This window comes from Vanessa tameamea, chromosome 24, assembly GCF_037043105.1.
Source record: "Vanessa tameamea isolate UH-Manoa-2023 chromosome 24, ilVanTame1 primary haplotype, whole genome shotgun sequence".
NCBI lineage: Eukaryota > Metazoa > Arthropoda > Insecta > Lepidoptera > Nymphalidae > Vanessa > Vanessa tameamea.
In genome coordinates, this window is record NC_087332.1 from 3,420,413 (window position 1) to 3,429,908 (window position 9,496).

Below are 9,496 nucleotides of genomic sequence, written 5' to 3' on the forward strand. Positions count from 1 at the left end.
TATGTATGTAGCATGTGTGAGAAAAACCTTAAAACTTTAGTGCTGTGACTATACGATCTACTATGGAGCTTGGATACATGTATTAAATATATACTTGTAATCTTACACATGAAAGAGATGTACTCGTAACAACAATATTTTATACTTCCTTCAAACTTGTTGTTGCCCTGAGTAAAAATAATTTTACAAACATTCAATTTAGTATGAGAAATATTCTCCTGTTTCTAAAAAAGGTTTATTTTTAAAAGACCTTTGCGTGTGTACGTAAGTATATATTATATGTATTTACATAAGAATTGTACACGTTAAGGACATTAATAAGTACGTGTTAAAATAGTTACATGACCGCGTTGAATGGCAATAATGCTAGCATTATTACCCCGTTGAATCGGAATTCCGATTCTCTGAGCGAATAATGAAGCAGCCTTCCTGTCACCAGTGGGGGCAATAAAACGAAGTTTTTCGTTTTTATAATTCTAAATACAAAAGGGAAAAAATAGATAAATAATATTATTTTTTAAATGTTTGCAACTAAATATTACACGTTATAAAAATAGCATGATATTTTCGTACGAGATTTTGCGTGTAATAAAATCTTAACAATAGATATAGTTAAGTATATGTAGTCATCGTTTCATTGCATATTTTGATTCATAAACTTTCTATTATTTTCACATGGTTTTCTAGTTTAGCTAGACTTTTGAACTAGGGAAATATTACTAGACATTTTTTTTTTGTGTGTCATGCTTTAAAAATGTATACAATTTCATTTTATTCGCAGAGACTGTTATAAGTAGATTTTTGTGTATTAGTTACAAAATAATTTAGTATTTTTCTCTTTATTTTTATATTGAATGACAAAACTACCGAATTTCTTGTTGATATTTCTCTGTAGAATCTATATACTAAACCTATTAGTTTCTTTACATTAAAATTCAAAATTTTACCACATAATTTATCTACCTAATAAAGTTTAAAGAAAATTTAATCAAGTTTAGAATTTGATTCATCACAATCAGACCAGGAAACATTTTAAAATTAAAATCAGCATCGACCTGTCGAGACACAGACTGCCAAATGACTTTTTGAAAATCATTATTTATTACGACACCGTATAATTTTATTACTTTCCAATTCCCATCAATAATTCGGCAGTTTGTTGTAACATATACCGTTTATTGACAATTTGTATGCCGGAGAAAAATTTTATGAGACTGTTTGAAGGCAAAACTTATTCAGCGAAAGTATTGTACACATGAATCGTATAGAACATGAATTCAAACGACCCAATTATGTAATTTTCAACTTCTTGACCATCTGCAGTCGGCGCAGACGAGACGCAACGATGTCATGTAACATAAACGTAACAGTAAACCTTCATAATCATTTTATTTAGTTATATTTGAATTTAGAAGGGTTCGATTTAGCACGTGTCTGTCGCAAAAATTTAAAACTACATAGGTATTAGATACGTCACTAGCTCGTTGGTCTAGTGGCTAATTATAAGGTCCCAGATCCTGAGGTTTAAACCCCAGGTTCGATAAGTGTTTCTGTTAAAAAAAATTATTAACAGCCTGGAGTCTGGAAGTTAAAAGTGTTGAACTTCAATGTCTGAACTCTTTTCGGTCGCATTTGCCATCCTCTCGGAAAATCAGACTGAGGGAATAGAGAGTGCACTCGTGTTAACGCACACACTTGTGTCCTGCGTGTCCACTTAGCTGGTCTCCCTTCGAATTGATCCCCGTGGTCGAATCGTCATTATCCAACTACATACATGATTGGTTAAATAGAGCCCTGAAGTGGGACTTAACACTTTTCTAATTGGTATAATTAGTACTTATGTCTCTCGATGACCATTAACTATCAGGTAGCCCATTTGTAAAATCTATTATGAAAAATATATAATAGACCCTTTGTAAACTAAAGGCTTCAAAGGCGATATAAGCAAATTAAAATATTTTCAATGTATTTTCCTGATAATTATTTATAAACAATCTTGCCTGGATATTTTTTATATCAATTCAATGAAAGCGTTCGTATATGAACTAAATACGAATTAAATTTCTACGCATAAAAAAAAAAGTAATTGGAAATGAAATTCAAATATAGAATACCTCAGCAATAACAAGAAACGTTACAATTAGACGCGTGAGTACATTCCGAACGCTATTTCGTCGCCCGTCTGTGCTGCTCTCAGTGCTTTGCCTAACCGTTACTTACTTTTGTTTTCACTTAACTTTTGTGATCTCTCTTTGTTTAAATGAATAGTTATGTTTGAGCATTATAGTGTATAATTTTATGCCGTGTCTATTTTAAATTTGTTTTTATATTTTCTCTATTTTGTTTTTTAAATAAGCGACGTATGTGTAATGAATAATTAGTTCTTTATAGAATATTTTCGTGGTTTTATTATGGAGAGACTAATAATGAGATTAGACTTTCTTTTTTTAAGAATTGAATTGTTAGAAACTTAAATGAAGCAGTTTTGTTCTGTAATATATCACCTTTGAGTTTTTTTTTTTTAGTTTTAAATGTCATGTATGTAAAGACACTAATAAAGCCATTAATTGTCTTAAGCAATTTTGATATCTAAAACGAATGTGATATAGTTTATTTTTGATTGTACGATTTTGGGATATCATCAACTCCGTATGTAAATATATCATTATACAGCACAATTGCAGTTTCATACATTGACAAGTGACAAACAATTACATTCTATTCGGAGAGAGTTCATTATCCATATTCAAAGATTTTAACGCATTGAAGCGAAAAACGATCTTATGTTAATTCATTTAAGGAACAAAATCGTGTAAACATGTTCTATTTTCTCGATACTTGGCAGAAGACTTAACAGCCACTGGTTGAATATAAAAGCGGTTTTCACAAATTAATGATGTACAGGACGTCTGAGAAAAGTTTCCTTAAGGGGTGCATCGAGTGGAATAACTTTGCAACACTTAGATAACATTTTCCATTGTATGATGAGTTACACAATACATACACGATTAATACTATTAACATTTTCTGTTACAGAAATAGACTTTATGACGTTTGTAAACCTAACTATTTCTTAGCAATCGTATCTATATTACTGTCCCTGAAAATATTGAAAGAAAAGATAAACCAGAATAGAAAAATTATATATACCAGCAGGTTCAATCTAGTGATGGAACCTATTCGATAGTTAGTAAAACAACAATTCAAATGTGCTTGCAAAAGTCTACTCGAATAAAGTATACTTTGATCAATTTTGATTAGATAATTCTAAGTGTGCAAGTCTTATTGTAAACTGTAATCTCAGAAAGCCGTGCCCATACGACTTGGCCAGACCAACTAAAAATATGTTCAAAAATACTCTTGTCCTGTTGGAAAACCATCGTGAGGAAACCTCCACGACTCTATAGAAATACATATATATCCATGACGTTTAAATAAAACATGATAGATTAGGTTTCATATTGTGCTCCTTAAGGGGATAAAAGCTCTTTGTCTAGCTGTGAATGAGTCACATGTTGTTGCAAAAACAAATCAAAGGCATAATATGGACGAATATTTTCGTTAAGTTAGTTTGTAATTAACTCTATTTCTCAGTAATAAATTTTCGGGACCATAGTGAGTTGAAATTATACTTATAATTTAAAAATAATTTAATAGATTTGATGAGCGGAGTTGGTACAATGATAAAAACACATCAATCTCATTGGGTTCAACTCCGGGCAAGCACTTTTGCATGTTCATGTATTTAATTTATGTTAATAATGCATCTCGTGTTCTGTGGATGTCGATAAACCTGCATGTGTTGGATGAAGATCTGCCCCATGATCACACACAATCCACCACCAGCATCAGAACAACATGGTCAAACCTTGAAGCGTAAGCTCCTTCTTCGCTAAAGGATACTAAGTTTTATTCCAGCTAGATGTTTTTTTTAGGTTTATTTGTGTTAGTGTAGTTATTAAACTTGAATTATTACGGATTTATTTATTTCAACGCACTATTGGAATACCTCCCATGTTACATTACTCTAGACCTTAGCATCGTCCAAGTTTCAAATTTTTTCACGCGAAAAAACAAATTCAAATCACCTTATTACTGTGTCAAAATACTTCGACATCCATTTCTTTGGTGAAGTTTTCTTTAATTCTTGACTTTGATTATTTCTTTGGTTTCTAAGCATAGTTGCACCTTTGTCTATCTAACGACAAAATAAAGCCAAGCCAGATTAAGCATGACGATCTCTAACGTGAAATATATATAGTTATTTATAATAATAGTTATTATAAGATCAAAAACAAAATAAAACATATATCACACAACATCGATGATTTTGATAGAAACAGTGACAAAAGGACAATGGTTAGAACGCGTGCATCTTAACCGATGACTTCGGGTTCAAACCCAGGCAGGCACCACTGAATTTTCATGTGCTTACTTTGTGTTTATAATTCATCTCGTGCTCGGCGGTGAAGGAAAACATCGTGAGGAAACCTGCATGTGTCTAATTTCAACGAAATTCTGCCACATGTGTATTCCGTCAACCCGCATTGGAGCAGCGTGGTGGAATATGCTCCAAACCTTCTCCTCAAAGGGAGAGGAGGCCTTTAGCCCAGCAGTGGGAAATTTACAGGCTGCTAATGCTAAAAAATGCTAATGCTAGTGACAAAAGTTTGTTTAATGATGAGAAGTAAAAATAAGCTTGTTACACCAAGATATCGACTGGACTTCCATGGGCAAGGTATTCGATTATATAAGAAATTTCCGCGAAACATTTTACATTTTCCTTGTAAGAGTCTACTTGAATAAAGAATAATTTTATTTGAAGATTAATGAAAGATATTCACTAGTTTCTCCCCTTCATCAACCATATTAAAAGTAATTATTAGTTCCACATAACCCTTTTCCCCCAAGGTTATCGATTTATTTTCACAGCATGAAATTATTATTATATTCCCTAAGCAATCAATTTCAAACTTTTGTTTTTGCGAGTACATCAGTCCTATAAGGAAGCTAAAAGAGAAAAGCTATTTAAAATATGTATAAATTTTGTTATATAATACAAAGAGTTTATTTTTAATTAGATCATTAAAAAATAAAATGTAAAAAAAATGTTTGAGCTAAATTATTCTTAAATAAAAATACATAAAATTTTAATTACTAATTAGATGTTATGTTTTAAAAATATATGAGCAAGTATAATTCTTATAGCATACCCTAAATCGTTGTAAAATTTCTCCAATTTCAAACGAGCTTTTTCTCAAATCTTTATGTACTGCGCTACTTAACATAAAAGCGATATCTTCAAGTGAAGTAACTTAATACCAAAGTAGGTTTCGACTATTAGGTCATCGAACATGACAAAATCTTGTAGGAGTAAAATGCACGATGCGCACACGCACCTAATTCCGGTTACTGTGTGAACGTGACACCCAAACAAAGAAAGTTGCGTGACTTAGCTAGTAAGCATGCTACAGGTTTTGACTACCTTCTAACCTGGTTTTCGCTGTCTGCTTATTTTATTTATCAATATTTATTATTCAAATTTTAAAGTTTTTTTAAAAAGTGAAACTTATTTCGCGCGGTGAGAGTACAATTTAAAGGTCAAATTTTAGCGAAACGTTTTAAATAGAAACGTTGCTGGCGTAAATATGAGTTTTAATTTAATTTAATAGAGTATACTGTAATTATTTTAATAAAATTCGCATTTAAATTATATATCAACGTATTGATAGTTCTAAGGTCTGAACATGAATTCGTACTGTGAATTAAACACACATTTGCGTACCATAGTAGGTAATAATGTCGAGCTGGCCGATTTTGGCTACGTAGGACATCTCAAGAGAGACTAGATAATTACGCAGGTCATATTACCTATAGTGTAGAAGTGTCTCATAATCCAGCATTCGGCATCGTATAATAGGACGGAAAATCTGACACGATCGGAAAGATTTTAGGCAAGAACTGCTTTCTGAGGCAAGAGAGTGTATACACTTAGGAATTCCTGACTCCGAACTGTTACTGGGAATTTTAAGACTGAAAATCCCAATATATTTTTATACCCCGATCTGGGTTTTGAACCTTTGGTTCCGTGACCATTTAGCCACAGTACCTCTCCTGCGCTAAGATAGTCATTGAGATTGGTCAACATATATGAAAGTCTTTTTGGATTAAAGTCCGAATTATATGGAAAATATTTTATTATTGATTCCAAACCAACCAGTATCTCCAGTTGGACCTTTTCACATTGATAAATGATTGTAGTCTCTTAGATTATTAAGATATTTGCTAACACCATACATCGATAGATCTAATTTTGTTTTCCAAACATACAACACACATGTTCAACACATATAAGCACATCTGGTAGTATTACATGTCCATCATAAATTATTACTTACTTCATCGTATTGCAATTACCGTTAAATTAAATTATAGCAAAACGAACAAACAAACTCACTATTCCAGTAGTATACGTTAAGAACGTATATATAATTTTATATTCCACAAGTTAAACAAGAACAATAACGGTAATTATAAGGCTTTCAACCAGAGCGTCGCTTTGCAATGCACTTCACTCGCAAGTCTAAACGCATCATATTTATATATAGGTTAATTCATTGATGTAATTAAATTTAATTATTACTATGAATACGAGTGTGTATAATGGTAGATTCAGGATGTATTTTGGGAATTGCTGTTACATATGAAATTATTAGAATATGAATTAGAAATTAACGCTTTGATGTATTTTGCAGTATAACCGACAAACTTATATTTAATATTCATGTGATTTATTTAGTACTAGAGGTTTTAGAGATTGTTGTCAGGTGTTAGACATCAATAAGTATTCTTGGAGTTCAAACTTGCTTCATACCAAATTTCAACCAATACGTTACGGTAGTTTGGCCGACAAAGACAGACAGACAAACGGTCGGATTAATAGGATTTTTTCCGAAATCCCGATAGTAAAAATACACTTTTTAAAAATCGAATGGGGCCATTTTTTGCCTCGATCATTTAAAAAAATCTGTCTAATATTGTTGCACGACTCTATAGTTATGTAGACGCGTAACGTATCATTGCTGCGGTGGATAGACGACCCAAAAACAATATCTAAACACTTTAGAGTATAATTTAAATACTCAGTGAAAATAATAGTAACAAGTTTTACTAACATTTCAATTATAATATATAGGCATGTATATATACAGTACGTGTTTATTTTTAAAGTAAATGTTATTAATTTACAATATATTTATATATATTTTTGTGTGACTTCCTCATTGGTAGTGACTTGATTTAAGGCCACAGATCCCGAGGTTCTGGGTTCAAACATCAGGTCAGGCTAACAAAAAGTTATTGTGTTTTTATATATACACTCTAGTGCCTTGAAAAGTACGTAAAGGTCCTGCGGCCGAACTCATTTTGGTCGTTTCAGATTCGACTGATTTAATTGTTGTGAAAGCCTATAATTCATATTATGACCACATATTTACGTCTTCGTATCCTAAATAGAACGACAATGTGATTTTTATTTATGTATTTCACATAGAATTCTGCGAATTCTTTATTTCAACGATGGGTGAAACGAGCGGATTCACCCAATTGGTTGTTTGGTAGTAGTTGTTATTGTTAATGTAATTAGTAAGTTGTGCGTTATATTGACGGTCAATTCGGTGATTGATTTTGATACATATCATTATAAATGCGAATAATTGTTCCTTCGACCTTTATTACTCAATCACGCACGAATCCGACCAGTCGAATTCAATTCGGTCTGAGATAGGGAGTTGATTATGTCATACTTAAGCCGGGACTTTAAGTACATAATCTTAATCACATATATATTATATACAAGTGCATGATTATATAAAATATACATAATTAAGATTTAAAAGAACTCGATAGTACAGAATAGTCTAAATTAAAATCCGATGAAATTGCGAAGTGCAGTTACTTATAACAATAGTATATACGAAAACCGTCTGAAACGCGCTCCTTTTTTATATTATTTTAAAGAATATTGTTTTAGTAGTATGTTTCATTTAGGCAAAACAATAAAACTTTAATACTGATGAATAATTGCTTGTTTTCATTCGAATTTTTTGCGTTTACATCTCGTTCACCAGAGAGACGAGAGAAGAGAGAAGAGAGAAGAGAGAGAGGGAGGGAGAGAGAATTACTTTACACTACAGTTAATGTATATTATATTGTTATAAAAGTTTTTACCGTAGTACTATCAACGTTTAATAGATGGCGCTCTAGTTTAAACGTATTATTGCTTACGAATAAAGGAATTACGACGTATGTGAATTTAAGGAGTTATAGGTAAATTAAATTTTGAGTAATGTTTTCTTATATGAAGAACTATAAAAACACACGTAGTCTTTTAAATAGAAGTAGTACTTACTAACAGTATTTAAAACGAGATATTTACCATGTTTTTTATTTTTATTTGGTGGAGCTCGATATTTCGACATTATCTACGAATGTCTTGTTCACGAGACAAGTCTCGAAGTCTCGTGAACAAGACATTTAGTAATAAAAATAACCATGTTAATTTGAAATCTTATACAGAAGTACTTAGTTAAGGTATGATATAATAACGACACATACTATGAGTTCCTTTGTATGAGCTCACATTGAACTTCAATGATCGTATCTTGTAACTGCGTTTTATAAGTTGAAAAGATTTCGTTTGTTGTTGTTGAAAAATTTGCCATAATTTTTGATGTATGAAATATTCCAAATCAAAATATTAATCAAGTGTATATTTTAATTAAAAAACTAAACATATTTATTTATTAAAAAAAAGTTGTGTACTATAAGTCTTTAGAGATCTGTAAATAACTAAATTTATATACTTATTATAATTACCGAGTACAGTGAGATATTTAAAATAAATAAGTGCTAATTATGTAATTATCTCCCTTACCGCATATTCTACTACCAAACAGCAATATACTACATTACATTAGCAGCCTGTAAATTTCCCACTGCTGGACTAAGGCCTCCTCTCCCTTTGAGAAGGTTTGGAGCATACTCCACGCTGCTCCAATGTAGCAGAATTTCGTTGAAATTAGACACATGCAGGTTTCCTCACGATGTTTTCCGTCACCGCCGAGCACGAGATGAATTATAAACACAAATTAAGCACATAAAATTCAGTGGTGCTTGCCTGCGTTTGAACCCAAAATCATCGGTTAAGATGCACGCGTTTTAACCACTGGGCCATCTCGGCTCCCCGAGTACACCGGAACTCAATAATACCAAGTATTGCTGTTTGCAATACTTGGTATTATTGAGTTCCGGTGTAGTAAGTAATGGTCAGTAGGTATTTTTGACAGCGCTGTTGTCAATGCGATGGTGACCACTTGCCATCAATGGTCCATTTCCCCGTCCGCCTACCGATAACTTAACTTATATAATCTATTTAGATGCGTATAACTTTATAATCATTAGAGACAATATAGATTTTCACTCTCTGACATTTGAC